Here is a 17,827-nt window from a genome sequence, read left to right as displayed (position 1 = left end):
CCTCTCACACCAATCTCGCCTATTCACTATCCATGTTTCGTCTATCAGTTCCACATAATTTATTTAACCTAGAGTTCCGGTAATCCTTGTCCCATGAAATTTTTATCTTCTTTTTTGTAGCTGTACGTTAAAAATGATTTTTTTTTAAAGAGGTCCCCTTGATTCTAACCTCACTGTAAATACTGTTTCATAAGTATTTTATTATATTAAAAATAAATATGAATGAAAAAAATAATTATCCATATACAGGGTTCTCTATATAGTTGTTCACAACACTTGGTTAAACCTTATTTTTTAATCTTCACCAGTTGTCTAGTGCATCTAATTGGAAAAAGGAATCCATTACTTTTTGTTTTTATTTACTTTATATTATCAATTATTTTTATTTTATTTTAGTTTTACTTTGCATCTGGATTGCTTTTTAATTTTATTTACCTTTTTTTTTATTACATATTAATTTTATTTATATGTTCATTTTAAGTTGTGAAGTTTTTAAAAATTTTTTTTCAGCTGTTCATAAAATTAAAAAAATTATAAAAAGGAAATTCAAAAAACCTTGTAAAATATGTATCATACATCTTTAATTTAAAGTTCCTTTTTTTTTTTATGAATGGCTCCATACACATACGGGGTGAGGAAGGATTTTCTACAGTGTACCACTTTATTTTAACACCATAATCGATGATTAGGTTTTCATTTTGTGGAATCGCCACTAAATAAATGTCGATCCCCAGGCCGGATTAGAAGCGGCACCGCTGCAGATTACAAAAACCTACAGCTCAACTCCCTTAGCGACGGTCAGACGGCCCTAATTTAAAGGTAATTGCACTATAATAAACTGCCCTTTATTAGTTTATTAATAATCTGCCTTTAGTAGGTATAAATATACATATACAATTTATATTTTCATCACTTCTAACCTTGACGATTTTGGAAATTTCGAATTTATTTTCTAATCTTCTCCAGTTGTCTTCCAGCGCACCGAATTAGAATGGGGGAGGAAATCCGGTTCTTTAGTTCAAGAAAAACCCATTACTTTTCATTTTTATCGTCTAGGAATTTTTTTTTAATCTCTACTTTTTCTACTGTATTAAATTAAAAACTTATTTAAAAAGGAAATCCAAAGCACCCTACTGTAACATGCACCTTTAATTTAAAGATACTTGCAACATAACAAGTAATTTTTTCTTACCGTCAAGAATAATATAGCCTAATTGGCAAACTGCAAATAATAATTAATTTTTTAAAAAATAAGACTATAATTCTTTTAAGAATTATGATTGTAAATGAAGTTTTCTGACGAAATAATATCAGTTACTTATTTGAGTTCTGAAGCCAAAAAACCAAATCGTGTGAACATACAATTTCAATAATCCTAGCATGTTTTTTTCAAGTATAAAACATATGTAAGTTTTTTTGGGTGTTAAAGTAGTAAGATATGAAGGTCATGTCACATTATAGCTTGACGTGCCACCAATCAATAACTGTACATATAATATGGAACCTTGTGTCCAAAACCTTTTAGGGAAATCATTTTTGAGTAATTTTAGCCTTGCTAATGTTCGGGAATTCAACATCCTGATGATCAGGACATGGTAGCAGTACATACTTTCACCTAGCCAAAGAGAACGAAGAATAGCATTGAATGGAGGGAAACCAGCATTTGATGAAAGAGCGCGGGGATTGAGCGATAAATTACCTGGGCTTAATAAAGGATGGCTGGGCCGAGTCAATAGCATGTGCTCGCTCTTTAATACAACACAAGGTCTACATCTTATCTTCGAGTCCGCGTCCTTACTTCTGGTCTAAGGATTGTCTATCTCTGAAGGCCACAGTGGATGTTGAAATAAAAAGTTACAACAATAAGAAAGAATTAAACTAAATATAAGTAAAATAGTTGCAGGAGAGTGAGAATGGCGGTAAAAAAAGGTCTGTAGGTAGGTAAAGATGTTAATGGTACTGTAACGACGCCCTTCTGCGCCCTTGTCGAGTTTGAGAAATCTGCACCTTCCAATACCAGGAGGGTCTGAACATTTTTTTAGTATTTATGGCTAAATCTCAAATCGATGTTGAACTGCTGGAATTTCAAAAAGTAATTTTTATTTTTCACACATAAATTTCTCATCACACCACATCTCATCACCCCCAGTGGTAACAATGGTTCGCAGCTGTGGTGCACTCATCGGTCAAAGCTTGTTTTCGTTCGATAAGCCCTCTTAAATTCGTTCTGCAAGCCCTTTAAACTCCAATATGTAAGCTCTCTTAAACCTAGCCAATATTAAAGACCATTTAATTCTACAGTCGCATGACAAATTTAATCAAAATTGTCGTTACTATTTTAATGAAAATGGTTTAAAAAAATTGTTATCAAGTGCTAGCCCTTTCACTCATCCACTACTTTCTTTTGATAGCAGTGATCTGGTTAAGAGGGAAGCGCTGGGACTGCTGCAGTCCTACACTTCCATCCATAAGTGGGGGGAATACCTCGGTTCGGAGTTCCCCAGGTAAAAAATTGCAAATTGCAATGATTGTTTTTAAGTTGTTATTTTACTTTAAGATTAATTTTATTTATATTTATTATTATTATTTGTATTACAGCACTTACTAGACAAACGGTCAAAACTTCCAACACATTACAAAAGACTGATCTACATGACAATAATAAGGCCCATCATGGGACATACGGAGTTGAGCTTTGGGGCTCAACTAAACCTTCGAATTCCTCTCGTATCCAATCCTTGCAATCCAAAATCCTTTGTAAAATCCTCAATGCTCCTTATTTTGTTACTAATAAAACCATCCATAAAGACCTAAATGCACCTCATGTAACCGAGCTAGCCCGAACCCGATATCATTCCTTCCATAATAAACTCCCTAACCACCCAAACTCTCTAGTTTCTAACCTTGCTTCCTCTTCCATTCCTGGCAATCCTCTGAGGCGCCTGAAAAATAGATGACCTCGTGACCTTATATTGTAAACTGTTTTAGAGTTCTACTACTGGGTAGTTTCTCTACATCCTGTAGCATATCATTATGTCATTATGATCAAATTTACATGTTGTATTTTTTATACAGTTGTAAATATCAATAAATAAATAAAATTAAAAAAAATATATATATATATATTATTTGTGGGAGAGGGTATCACATTAGTAAGGCAATGAGGGAACTCCCAGGACTCTAATTTGAATCCGGCTGTGGCAGATAATGATTATCTGTTTTACTTTAACCTTGAGTCAACCCTGTGGGTTCAGAAACCCTCTGCGATCATAAAATGGGTAGTCTTAATTGGTTAAAAATCTGGCGGTCGAGCTTGATTTAGCCAAATCACCTCCTTGCACAACCTACAACAATTTAGTAAAAGAGCATTATGATCTCTGATACCTCTGTCTGTAAATATATGATATAATGCAATAATACAAAATAAAACAAAGATTATATCAATTAGTGAATTCAACCTATCGATCGGAACTAAATTGACTTCGTCTAGTAAGTCGATTCTAGTGAAAAGGCCTTTGATACGTCCCAGGAATATACGTACCTTCAATACTTAATTCAGGTGTGTGCAAGTCATTATTTTTGAGTTAAACTTTCCATGTATATACACACATACCTACATTGTAATCTGGATTTTAAAAAGGGTATCTCATTTAATCATGATTATAAATTTAGTGTACAAATACTTTCAAATCAGACTATAGCTGTTAATTTTTAATTTTATAATATCATTAAGTGATTCAACTGTTCGTTTTGCATTCTTAAAAAAGACTTAACTCAATAGACGACTTAACAAATCAAAAATGCAAAATGAACAACTGACATATTTAATAAAATTACAAAATTAAAAATCGACAGCTACAGTAAGATTCGAAATTATTCGTACATTAAATTTGAAATCATAGAGTGTAGAGAAATCTAAGATAGGGAAAATTCACGGATGACCCATTTTAACTTTGTACAGACTATACCTGGACTATAATTCAAACATTTTCAGAAACTTTAGTTAGGGACCTATGATGAAATGAAACTTAGGAATGATGCGCTTGTTTTTAACCTGGACGTGTTCTTTCAATACAAGTTGAATAATCTGAGTATTTTATCTCACTGTAATTTTGATTTCTTCTTACTTTCATATTTTCTTTTTTGAATATATTTTGCCTCATCTACCAAACAACATTGATAAAATCTTTAATATTTTTTCCATTACATTTTTTTGTAATAGGTGGTTCATAAAAATATAAATAAATAAAATACAAACGGCGAAGAGAAAGCAAGACAAAAGAGTATAGGAGCTGGTGAGGGCGTTGTGTAAGTTTGTTCTTCCGGGACATCGGGCATAGCGCACTGCCAACAGAATAGCTAATGTCTTCCAGAGGAAGTACAGTCCGATCTTGTTAAGAGTTTGCTTTTCGCTCCACTTTGCACTAACTCTAACTCAATTCTAATCTTGTTATAAATCAATTTTCTCTTTCTTTCAAGTATTCAGAAAAATTTGGGATTGTGTTAGATTGATAATTAGTTTTTACTTATTTATCAACATTTTGATAAGGGTATCCAATTAATATATCATAGTATTATATATTTACGAACAATTTTTTTTTTTTATAACAAACGAAAACACCCTCTGTAGAAAATCTTAGTCGACTGGTTTCCACCAGTGAATATAAGTTTCTGAGATATCTCTGAACTACTAGATATGCGAGTCTTTAAAACTACAAAATAATAAAGGCGATCCTAAGGTTTAGAAGAAAATAAAAACGTAACTAAAATAAATAGTTCATGTCAAATTATTTTTGCATCATAAACGGGAAAAAAATCAATTTTTAATACTTAGAACATGCTAGCATTAAATAGTTATCTAAATCAATTTGTTTTATTTTATATAATTGTTCAATACACCCCTTTTTATGTTCTAGTAAATTGAAAAAGTGAAGTTAAGCGAGAGAGATAGAGAGAAAGGGTCTAGAGACACGTGTGGCCAGCAATATACCAAGGACACGCCTACATCTAATCCCGGCTTTTACAGTATCCACCGCTCCGAATCACGTAGGGAGGCATTAATGGGATGTAGGGATGTAGGGATATAAGCTAATAGCTCTACCCTAAGGACTAATAGCTTTATCTCGTCACTATCATTTTTTATGGATTTAATACTGACATGAAATAATAATAAAAAAAATAATTCAAAAAATCCGACTAAAAAAAAATTTTGGTCAGTGAAGTTGTCTGTAAATCCTGGATATAGTAGTCCTTGGGTTTAAATACTAATATAGATTATAAAAAATATAAATGTTTTGTCATGGCAACAGTGACATAGTTATATCCTAATACGTCATGTAGGCTAAGGTTAAAAAAAAAAAAATGTTTAATTGTTACTATGTCAGTCCTTTGAAGTTGTTATTTCTACCAAGACAACATTTACGTAATTCAAAAGGCGTCTGAAAAGAAGATGACCTCGAGATCTCCAACTCTAGAAATGTTAATAAAATTCTATCAATGTGTAAATAACTTGTCTTTATCATACCATTGTGTATCTAACATCAGATATACTTATTTTATATATTTTAATACAGTTTTAAACTTCAATCATTTTTTTTTTTAAATTGTTTACTTCGTAAAAATATGCTTAACGTTAGACAGCTGGGAACGTCTTCTCCCATTCAATATAGGATATAGAATCACTATGATTGTTGTAATTAATTCTCTGCTAAAGATTCTGTTATTATTAAACTACAGCTTAAACCAGTTTAGTCAAATATACTTAATATTATGAATGGAATATGGTCCGGGTGCGGTCAGAAAAAAACTCAAATAGTAGAATATACTATTTTATTGAGCCAACGTTTCGCCCCACGTTGCAGGGCTTCGTCAGGGCTGTTTTGGCGGCAGTCAAAAATAAAGTGCTGAATTATACTATTTTATTGAGCCAACTTTTCATTCATCTATTCACACGGTCATAAACAATCTTCCAATACTTAATATTATGTTAGTCTAAAAGGTATAGAATACTAACGCTGCACTTTTGCTATCTGTTTTATGATAGTGTAATAAAACTATCTCTAAACCTTTGCTTTTTATCAATCCACTGTCATTCCAAAGATCCAAAAAATTCTGGCTTCTACACTTAATAAATCCATATCAATATTTTTTAACAGCACTTAGAAATTTTATCATGTTAATTTCAATGACACATCATTTATACTGTCTGTGTTTTGTTTATTTTTTTTCATCATTTATTTTGTGTGATCATTACTTTTACAATATTATATTTTATCCTCTATCAGTATAAACTAGTTTCTACTAAATTTATTGTTATGTATATTTCCAAGTTTATTTGTAATTATTTTCTTTTTATTTCTCTCTGAATTAAGGTTATATGGTTTTGCTTTTGCAGCCCCGAAGACCTGAAATTCAGGTCGAAACGTTGGCATAATTGTTACCTCTACAATATTACATTTTATCTTATATTAGTATCAATCAACTGCTATCTACTAAATTAATTTTTATGTATATTTCCAAGTTTGTAAATTACCATTATTCTTTCATTTTATTTTTTTTTTGTTTCTCTGAATTGAGGCTGCTACCACGTTTTGACGTTGAAGCCCTGACGAAGACCTGAAGGTCGAAACCTTGGCACAGATAAATAAGTTTTACTTATTTCTGTATCTTAACTGAGCACACCCCAATCATCTTTTAGTCAAGATACGGACGGTCAATGAGTCAACAAATTGCAAAACCTATTTCTCACGCTTAATTTTCATTACCTGTCCTACAGTAACCTTTCTAAATACTCCACTAACGCCTGTTGAACAGATTCGATACTTAGGACTCCATCTTGACAAGAGGCTTACTTGGAATCCACATACAAGACTGAAACGAAAGGGAAACTGCTTGTAGAATCCGATTGCTACAACACCAACTTGACAAACGCTCTAAACTTCCCACTCACTACAAAAACTTAGTATATACTACGATAATCAGACCAATTTGGTCATACGGAATTGAGCTCTGGGGCTCTACCATACTATAAAATTCCTCCCACATTCAATTCTTACAATCCAACATCCTACGTAAAATTCTTGATGATCCTTATTACGTCACAAATAAACCCATCCTCAAAGACCTTAACATCCCATTCGTTGCATATTTGACCCAAAACAAATATGCGTCTTTTCATTCCAAACTCCTTACCGATCCTAACCCATATTTGGTTAATCTCTCACCCTTAACAATCCCTGATAACCCTCCGAGGCGTCTGAAAAGAAGATGGCCACGGGATCTTCTAATTTAAATTAATGTTTCAAGTACCACCAATGGGTGGTTCCTTTCCAAGATTTTCAAGTGTATATGAAACATACAACATATTCACTTATTGTATTTATTATTTGTACAGTTGTAAATCACATTAAATAAATAAATAAATTCATTAAATTGTATTGAGAAGGATTGCTTTGAACTCAAATAAAATGAAGTTGCATTGCGCTGAGCATTGACCCTGGACTTATTGGTCCCCGGGCTGGAAGACAGTTCATATATTACTTTCAATTATGGCAGATAGGGCCCGTGGACAGCCGCGATTGACAGCTGTGCCGTGATATATGGACAACTAATATTAACGAGCTAGTAGATATAGTCATCACTCAACGCCAGGCGCGCACTCTACAGTGCCAGGTAGCCAAACCACTTCAAATATCTTCATTAGGTTCTTTCAACCCACCTCATTGCTTTTTTAAGCAAAAAAAAACTTATGCATGGATCGATGTTAAAATTTCAAAACGTTAAAACATAGAACAAATAAAGCATTAGAAATACTGAACATGGGTTTGAACATCCTTGTCAGGACCTTCATCGAACAACCAAATGTATTTTTTTTTTTTTTAATAATAATTTATTTATTGTTATTTAAAACTGAATACACAAATATATACAACAAGTAAATTTGCTGTAGGTGACATAGTGACATGATACAAACATGTGGAGAATCTACCCACTGATAGAACTCCAATAACATATCTAGAGCAGAAGTTCTCGAGGCCATCTTTTTTTCAGACCCCTAGGAGGATTATTAGGTAATGAAGGAGAAGCCAGGTTAGAAACAAGTGGATTTGAGGGGTTGAGAAGTTTGTTATGGAAGGAGCGGTATCTGGTTCTGGACAAATCGGCAACATATGGAACATTGAGGTCCTGATGGATGACTTGATTTGTGACAAAGTAAGGAGCATTAAGGATTTTACGATGGATTTTGGCCTATAAGGATTGAATTATGGAGGAATTTGATGGTTTAGTGGAGCCCCAAAGCTCAACTCCGTAAAATACAAAATTAAAATTTCGAAACCATTTATCTTTATGTTACACGTTAAAATAAACATTTATTTTTTTTTCATTAACTTTTACAGAATACTTTACATTATAACAATAATGGCTTAGCCAAAAGTTCAATACTAATCAGCAAGTTGTTTACATACATTCGTCCTGTGAAGCCCGTCCAAACCCAAATCCAAAAGATAAGTATTTACACAATCCTCCCACCTACGCTTCGGTCTACCCCCGGACGTTAACCTGTTCGCTCAGTGTTGATAAACATTTTAAGAATGCATTGGTTACTTAGCTCTACAACTTTACCAGCCCATCTTATACGCTACAGTACTATAATCTGAATTAAATTTACCTGGTACAGATACCTCAATTCAACGTTTTGTAGCCTTCTAAATTCTCACGTTAAATCATCTTCTTCATCATCCTCAAAATCACTTTAAGATCAATCCGTACGGAATGCAGATTTTTTTTTATTCAATTCGAGATACAATTGCTCATCTCAAATCAAACATTAGCCGTCAGAAAACTTTATAAACTTACCATAGCTGAATATTTTTGTAAGTTAGACAGAGATACAACTGGATCCGACTCTCATATTCTAAAGAGGTTCAGAAAAAAATTAAATGACTTTTTGAATACATACATTTTTCTCAGAGTGATTAATTAATAGTTTTACTTTATTGTTTAACTAAAAGTATATAAGCATTTCGTTCGAACCTTGGTCAAACCACCCATTTAACCTGGTGGCCGCTCTTATCGCTCAGTGAGCCCATAAAATATTCATTTCTTAGCTGACGGGAGACACTAATTTGCAGACAGTGGCTTAGAATAACAAAAACAATGTCAAAATTTAAATTTCAATAATTAGGACTACATCTCGACAAACGACTGACATGGAACCCTCATACAAGACTAAAAAGACAAGAAAATGCTCTTAGATTCCGACTAAAACAAACATTTATTAGACAAACGGTCTAAATTGCCAATCCATTACAAAAGACTGATCTACATGACTATTATAAGGCCTATCTGGACATACGGAGTTGAGCTTTGGGGCTCCACTAAACCATCAAATTCCTCCAGAACCCAATCCTTACAGTCCAAAATCCTTCGTAAAATCCTTAATCCTCCTTACTTTGTCACAAATCAAGTCATCCATCAGGACCTCAATATTCCATATGTTGCCGATTTCGCCAGAACCAGATACCGTTCCTTCCATAATAAACTTCTCAACCACCCAAATCCACTTGTTTCTAACCTGGCTTCTCCTTCATTACCTAATAATCCTCCTAGTCGTCTGAAAAGAAGATAGCCTCGAGATCTTCTTCTCTAGAAATGTTATTGGAGTTCTATCAGTGGGTAGTAGATTCTGCACATGTTTTTATCATGTCACTATGTAACCTACAGCAAATTTACTTGTTCTATATATGTGTATACAGTTGTAAATATCAATAAATAAATTATTAAAAAAAAAGAAAGTTTCAATAAAATGAACAGAAACTGAAGGTTTTGTTAAACGAAAAAATATACCTGGTTGCTGGGTTACGAAAAAAAAAAATTACTGACTTTTCTAAAATCTTTTTTGTTTTTTCAGGTACTGGTACCTGGATAGTAGTAAATGGGTAGTCACTAAATATTTATATGCTTTAATTTGAACTTTTATGGAGTAAAAGATTGTTGTTTAAACATCATGTATTACTCTCTATTGTTTAAAAAATCATATATTTGCAAATTTAGGATAGTTATTTTAATTTAATTATATGAATGTATGCCTTTTATAATTGGTGCAGTTTGGACCAATAAATAGGTAACGTTGTTTTTATTTTTTTTTCGGTTAAAATTGATTGATAGACAAAAAAATCTATCTTTGGCATAATGCAAAAGTTAAGTTGCTCTGGCATTTAGTTCTAATTTTTTCTGCTAGATATGAGGACCGTCATGTGCAAGAAGTATGTACCCCTTCGTCTTGAAATACTCTTGATATAACAGATTTTTGTTCTCAAAATCGACGGATAGAGACAGCTTTATAAAATCGATTTTAGACGTTTTTAATATTTTCTCGTAATCTCAAATAATATTGATTAAACCCTGTATGCCAATATAGAATTAATATCAGATAGGTTTTATTAAGTACCTTTAATTTTGTTTATATAAATTAATTAATCAATCTCATTTATGTATTTAATGAAAATTGGATCAATAGAAACTATAAAGGGATTTGATATTTAATTTAAGGAGATAAATAGTTTTTCTAGAATTAAAACACTCCGGCAAATAGGTTTATTTAATGTTTAATCTAATATATGCATGATTATTACTTTTGAGTAAAAAAACATATATTTTATGATTAATGTACTTAAAATATAAGTTAAATTTCAACTTTAACAAAAAATTAATACCATGGCCAGTATTATAAATATCACAAAGCTAAAGAGCGGGCGTTTATCAAAATTTAGGTGTGTGTACACTGTAGGGCAAAAGTAAATTAGAAGGATGCTTCAAAGGAAAGATATGAGTTTCAGGAATAGCGATGAAAGGGAATAAGTAAACATTATAAAAAGCAAATTTTCGTAAAAGAAAATTTCACATAGCTAACAATTTAAAGTTGATACATGTAAAGGTCAAAATACAATCAACTACCAAGGACACACGGATTGCTTTATCCACAATCTGATACAATTCCTCATCAGTTCTGTCTGATCCGCAGAGCCAGAAAGATAGAGGAAGCAAGATAAGAGAGTTTGGGACATCGATGTGATATCGAGGCCTGAAGACGGGAGAGGGGCAACCCAATCTGACATTTTCATTATTGGGTTTGGGGGGGCCCACCGATTGGCCATGGCTCCCCCCAGGAACCAATTACCGAAAGGGCCAAAGTGAAAAACTGATACAATTACTCGTACTTTTACCTTCTTAATATAATGGAACGGCACAAAGAATTCCATTAGTTAATAATACTAAGCAGTGTAGTGTAATCCTGTTATTTTCCCTGATGGTAAGCGCAAACAACATGAATGCTTTACATTCACCTTTCCTACTCCTACCCTTTTTACGAACCAAATTTGAGTTAAGGTTGGTCCCAAGGTCCTTTGGGTTTCAACCTGACTAAATTATGTGTTAGTAAAGCTCACTATAGATTTATTTTATTTTACTATCATTTATTTTATTTATCATGAAACTAAAAAAGAATAAGATTTTATGATATATTATTTAAATCAACATTATGCAGAGATATTAAGTAAGATTAATTTATAAATAATATAGGATAATTTATATATGGATAATTATAGTTGGCATTGATAGGATTTTTGCTAATGTAATAAAGAGAAAAAGTGACAAAAATGTAATTATGATAAATAATTTTTTAAATGCTTGAACTGAGTAAAGGAAGGTTACAAGCAAGGTTGTAATAAAAGTGTATTAATAGTGTTTAAAGAGAAATAATTTTGACTATGGTTTTTAATGGATATTTGACTTATTAGGTAATTAAACATATGTGGGATATACTGATTAACAAAAAATAATTTTACCTAATGGTTTTAATGTTTTTCATATATATAAATGTTTTGACCTGGGCAGAATAGGCTGTATGAAGTTTTTGGAATGGTTAAATTATATGTAATTGAGGTAAGGTAAATTATAAATAATAATGTTAAATATTTAAATTGGTTGTAGGATCATACATATAATGGAAACTTTTTGTAGTAGATTGTCCCTGAAGATGGCCGAATTGGCCGAAACGTTGGACGTGTAAAAGAAATAAAAGTTTTGAGACCATAATTTGGATAGTGTTTTGAATTATTTATTAAAAAATTTCCAGTCTCTAGAAAGAATTTTAAGATTATAAATAAATAATATTTTAATTCACATTAAAATAAATATTTGTTTTTTGCATTATTTAATAAAGTGGAAACTATTTTGATCGGCAAAAGTAGCCTCATAACTAAGCTAAGCTCTTGTTCTAGTAAATAATTATAAGATGTAGCATAAATTTATTTATGCTACATGAATTGCTCAGAAGAGAAGAAAAAATTCATGGTACAGGAAAAAAATCATTTCACAGGATACATGAATAACAAATATAATCTATAATGCTATAATATAATCCTAAGACACGGAGAGGTAAGAAAATTTTCATGAGAAGGAAACTGGAAATAACCTAAAATAATAATTTCAACTACCTGTAGTTGCCCCAAACCCAATGCTCGTCAACGCCCATGATTTTTATTTTATTTGCCTAAATTTTAATTTAAATGAGTTCAAATTTAATGGTTTAGTCTTGTTCAATAGTTTTTTCCTTCTTAAAAAATTAATACTTATTTTATTTTTTTTTTTTATACCCAACATTCAGGGCCTCTGACTTACCCGGTCCCACTCAAAATCTGCTTACATCCGCAGCACAGAAATGACATTCCTGTAAGATGGGGCTTACTAAATGTAGTTTCTTGTTTATCAGACAAGATAGAGATTATATAAGATTTGAAATGGTCCATGGTTCAGTTTTTTTCTTATTTTTTACAGTTTTTAGTTCACTTAGCAGACTTTCCACATGGATTGCCTACTACCCGATATTTCATTTCTTAGTGGAAGACTTAATTCTTGAGGAGTGAGAATGGCCGCGGACTGACTTGGAAGAGCAAGATTTCTTAAAAAGTTTTGTTTTGAGAACTGAATTTCGTTATTATATTTGAAGTAAAGGCGATATGATATCAGGATAAATATTCATAATCCAATAATTTGCTTAAAAAAAAAAGTTTTCTAGGAAACATAAGTAGACCTTCTTGCTTGCTCACATTATCAGCCGATCACTCTCAAAAATACCTAAATATTTTTTTATAATCAAATACCTGTACGTTCTCAAGTTTAAATTAACTATAAAATTGATTAAATAAATTTAAATTGTATCCTTCTATAGTCTCAACACTTTTTATTTTCTTAAAAGTCCGACGTTTCGGCCATTTCGGCTATTCTCAAGGACAATCTTCAAATAATTACCAGTCTCAAGAAATTGAAAAAAAAATTATAACACTGATGTTTATGAGGACGCAATCCGCAAAACGTTCTCTATCTAATTTCTTTAAACGCTTAGCCGACTGATACAGAGAATTTCTCATTTAACTCCAGTTTTTGCTCTTGATTATTCATGAGATGAAACTAGTGTCAGATAGTTCAGTTCCTGGAGCCTGATCGCTGTAGGTTTGAATATTTAGAATTCACTGTGGTCTCGATTTTTATAACAAATGGAAAAAGAAAGTGTTTTTGGTCCTGCCGGTATGCATCATAATATTATATTACTTGTGTATCCTTCTTTTGTAGCTAGTAAAATAGAATATAGGAAGACTATTGAATCTCTCTGTATAATTATCAAAAGGAAGATACAGAACTCTGTGGCTTTCATCCAACACGAAAGCCCTGATGAAGCCCTGAAATGTGTGCCGAAACGTCGTATCGTAATAAATAGTTAGTTTTGACCACACACGGACTATATTCCTTTTATTCAATAAAAATAATTTTGTAAGAAGATGGTAGGCCGTATAAATTCAGTTTTAGGAAGATAGTCAGGGTGGCGGTCAATAAAGGTGTCATAGTAGTAGAAAAAAAACCTATTCATTATTAACCGACGTTTCGCTCCACTTTGAGCTGTCAGAGTGAGAAAAAAATTTGTTTCACCTTGCAAAGGTGGGGTGAAACGTTAGCAACAAACAAATAGTTTTTTTCTACTACTTTTACACCTTTATTGACCGTCTCCCGAACTATCTTCCTACATTTTAAAATAATTTTGTATTAACATTTTAATAATACTGAAAACATATTCTTTTTATTAACAGTTCTCGTCTTATTTTTATCATGCAGATTATTATATTCGCTTTGCTGTACATTGCAAAGCCAAGATATATGCATGGATTTTACCCAAAAGTTTAAACACACATAAAAATTCGTGTATCATCTTTTATGTTTTATAAATTTATGGTTTCCATTTGAACTATCCTATAAGTCTTAAAAATATCTTATTTTTTTACGATTTTTAATTGTTCAATTCATCGCCTCAATTGTATTTAGTCTACTTCAAAATTTTCTTCATAGCACTCTTCAAACATTTCGAAAAAGTTTTTATTTTTAATACCGTATCATGAATAGATAAAATAAATCACTTACTTGAGACAGTATGAACTCTTCATATATTACAGATAGAGTACTGCCTACGGTACACTATACACGGTACACTATACACGGTACACCATGCAACCTAATTGCTTAACCAAACTGGGCCCAACCTGGTTTGACTTTGCTAGCTTCTAATAACCCTTTGATTCATCAGTGCTCGGCGCATCAGAAGCAGTCAAAGCGGGAGTCTCTGTTGTCATTAGTCGTATCAATTACTCAATAAAATCGGATTTTAGGAACCTTTTAAGTAATATAATAGTATTCATAAATAATAGTATTTAGGATAGAATGGAGAATAATAAAGAAACAAAAAACTTTCTAAATCCTGTCATGGCTCTAACACAAAGGAACTATTGTGTGATATGTTTATCAGCTAACACTTTACAACATTCCATTACCAAAACGAACGGAGGCAAAATACTCAGAAATCAGAACGGACAGACACCTAACCAAGAAACCGCTTTGAGAAAAATTTAAATCACCGTAGACAAGTATATCATAATAATAACTACTAATAAATTATTACTTACTAACGAAAATTGATACATACTTTTACGTTTTATGTAATTGAGCAGGACGCGGGCTCATATATGGATATAGTAGATTATTATAATTATTATTATTTATTGTAACCGTAAGTCAAATATGTGGATTCGGGAGCCCCTCTAAGTCTACCAAGCTTCATAAAATGGGTACCCTAATTTTGAAAATAATCTGGTGGTTGCACATGATCCTAAGCCTTCTTGCACAACTGTTGTATTCGAAGCAGTACTACCATACAAAGTACTGAGTTTCATATTCAATAACTTGTGAATAAAAAAGTCCTCAAGCAAGATCGGTCTATTCCTTACTAGGAAAAGGCAAAATTTTTAAAACAAGGGACTTTTTATTGGTAGAAGATAGCTGTAAGTAGATTTTAGGAATCGCAGCAGAAAGATAAAAGTTCCTTGCCGAAAAACATTTAGGGTGGTGTTCATTAAAGTTATCAAAATAGTAATAGACAATTTTTGTATTATTTAACAACGTAAGCACACTTACCAGAGCTTCGTCAGGGCTGTCTCATTGCAAAAAACAAAACAAAAAAAACTGACATCTACAAAGTAGGACGAAACGTTATTTAACAATAAATAGTTTTCGTCTACTATTTTGATACCTTTATTGGGTTCCCCCTGAATATCTTCCTACAAGGAACTTTTATCTTGTTGTTGCAATAAATTTTTTTATTATTGAGTTTAGTTAGGAATAATATATACATTGAATTTGATCGGGGAAGATTGTTTAGTTTAGAAAAAGCCCTATTTCAAACTCCCATTTATTTTCACTCCTTTAGCTATTCATCAAACATTTTAATATTCCGTATTTGTACATTGTTTATGACTGCTAGGAGAACGTGGTGACACTATACAACTAAATCCATCTGGCTGTAGCGCAGATAATTATTTTCTGTTACACTGTAGTTGTGAATTAACCCAGGGTGTTCTAGATCCCTCCAGTCTTGTAAATTGGTGGGTAGCCTTGACTGAGGGAAAATGTGGTGGTTGGGTGTTTTTTTTTTTAATAATTTATTTATTGATATTTACAACTGTATACACATTTATACAACAAGTAAATTTGCTGTAGGTGACATAGTAACATGATAAAAACATGTGGAGAATCTACACACTGATAGAACTCCAATAACATTTCTAGAGAAGAAGATCTCGAGGCCATCTTCTTTTCAGACGCCTAGGAGGATTATTAGGTAATGAAGGAGAAGCCAGGTTAGAAACAAGTGGATTTGGGTGGTTGAGAAGTTAATTATGGAAGGATTGGTATCTGGTTCTGGCCAAATCAGCAACATATAGAATATTGAGGTCCTTATGGATGACTTGATTTGTGACAAAGTAAGGAGCATTAAGGATTTTGGACTGTAAGGATTGGATTCTAGAGGAATTTGATGGTTTAGTAGAGCCCCGAAGCTCAACTCCGTTTGTCCAGATAGGCCTTATAATAGTCATGTAGATCAGTCTTTTGTAATGGATTGGCAATTTAGACCGTTTGTCCAGTAAATGTTGCAATAGTCGGAATCTACGAGCAGTTTCTTGTCTTTTTAGTCTTGTATGAGGATTCCATGTCAGTCGTTTGTCGAGATGTAGTCCTAAGTAACGGATCTGTTCGACAGGAATAAGTGGGGTATTATTAAAGGATATTGTAGGGGAAGAGGTCATGGGTTTACGTCGAAGGGTAAATGTGATTTGGTGGGATTTATTGGAATTTATTTTAATCTTCCAGTTTTGGCACCATTCTTCAAGGGTGGTGATGTGGGGTTGGAGGGTTTAGGATACAATGTAAGGGTCATTATTCACTGACAATAGACATGTGTCATCGGCATACGTGGTGGGGATTGTGTTAGGATGTTTTGGAATGGGTGTGATCTTAAAATAAAAATTCTTGTATAACCATTGATCTAAGAACAGTTCCTTAGGACAAAGGACTGAACCTATAACTGTTCATGGGTCGTAGTTGTTCACATTATTATTATCATTGCTAATAATGGGCACTGGTTATTTTAAATTTATATATAATATTTTAAATAAATAACTTTCGAATTGGACTTTGTACCCAAAACGGCTATGAAAGTAATTTGATCTGTTATTTAATGATATAATAAAATAATTAGTTCATTGATATGTAATAATTTACAGTGTTTGTTAGCTACGAGATTGCTTCTCTATTATTAATCCCAATCGTCTTCCGACTGTTTCTCGAAGTTTCGTGTTAAAATAAATAAAATAACACCCCATTTATTTATTTATTAAATCAATAAAAGGAACGCCTTCCCCTCTGTAGAATCCGCAGCAGAGAGGGAAGCACATTAAAAATATATCTCGGGGCTGAGGCAGCGGTTACTTTTGGATTAGAAGACAGGACACGATCTGCTACTCCTCACTGATCCTCTGTATCAACAGGACGGAACAACATCCTCGCAAAATATATCATAGAACCTCTTTTACGTCACCACCGTTTGTAGCTTTATGCTCAAGGAGAAAGGTAAATTATTTTCAAAATTACGACTAGACGAGCAACATTAGAAAAAGATAAATGTTTTAACGTATTTACCGGTAGATTCTACATTCTAAATAGGTAAAATTATTCTTCATATCACCTTTCAGGCATGGTAACCATTAAATATTTGCTAAGTAATAGCAAACGATTTTACCCCAAGCGCAATTGATCGAAAAAAATCGTTCTGATACGTAAACACTTTACGTAAAACATAAACCATTTATAAAAACTAACACATTTACAATTTATTCTACAGGTTTAGCCTTATTTGTGTTTTATCTATTATATATCGCGCGTTTAG

The 17,827-nt window shown here is 32.4% G+C and overlaps 1 long non-coding RNA gene across 1 annotated transcript; it reads left to right on the top strand.

Moving 5' to 3' along the window:
- The first annotated feature begins 315 nt into the window (after window positions 1–315).
- Window positions 316–5,493, top strand: LOC106687400 (uncharacterized). Its single transcript, XR_001344163.2, has 3 exons — window positions 316–819; window positions 2,412–2,504; window positions 4,917–5,493. It is a non-coding gene; the product is annotated as an uncharacterized lncRNA (long non-coding RNA).
- Window positions 5,494–17,827: the final 12,334 nt, after the last annotated feature.

The sequence above is a fragment of the Halyomorpha halys genome, unplaced genomic scaffold (assembly GCF_000696795.3).
Source record: "Halyomorpha halys isolate HHAL.00 unplaced genomic scaffold, Hhal_1.1 Scaffold958.1, whole genome shotgun sequence".
Taxonomy (NCBI): Eukaryota; Metazoa; Arthropoda; class Insecta; order Hemiptera; family Pentatomidae; genus Halyomorpha; species Halyomorpha halys.
This window is presented reverse-complemented; position numbering and strand designations above follow the sequence as displayed.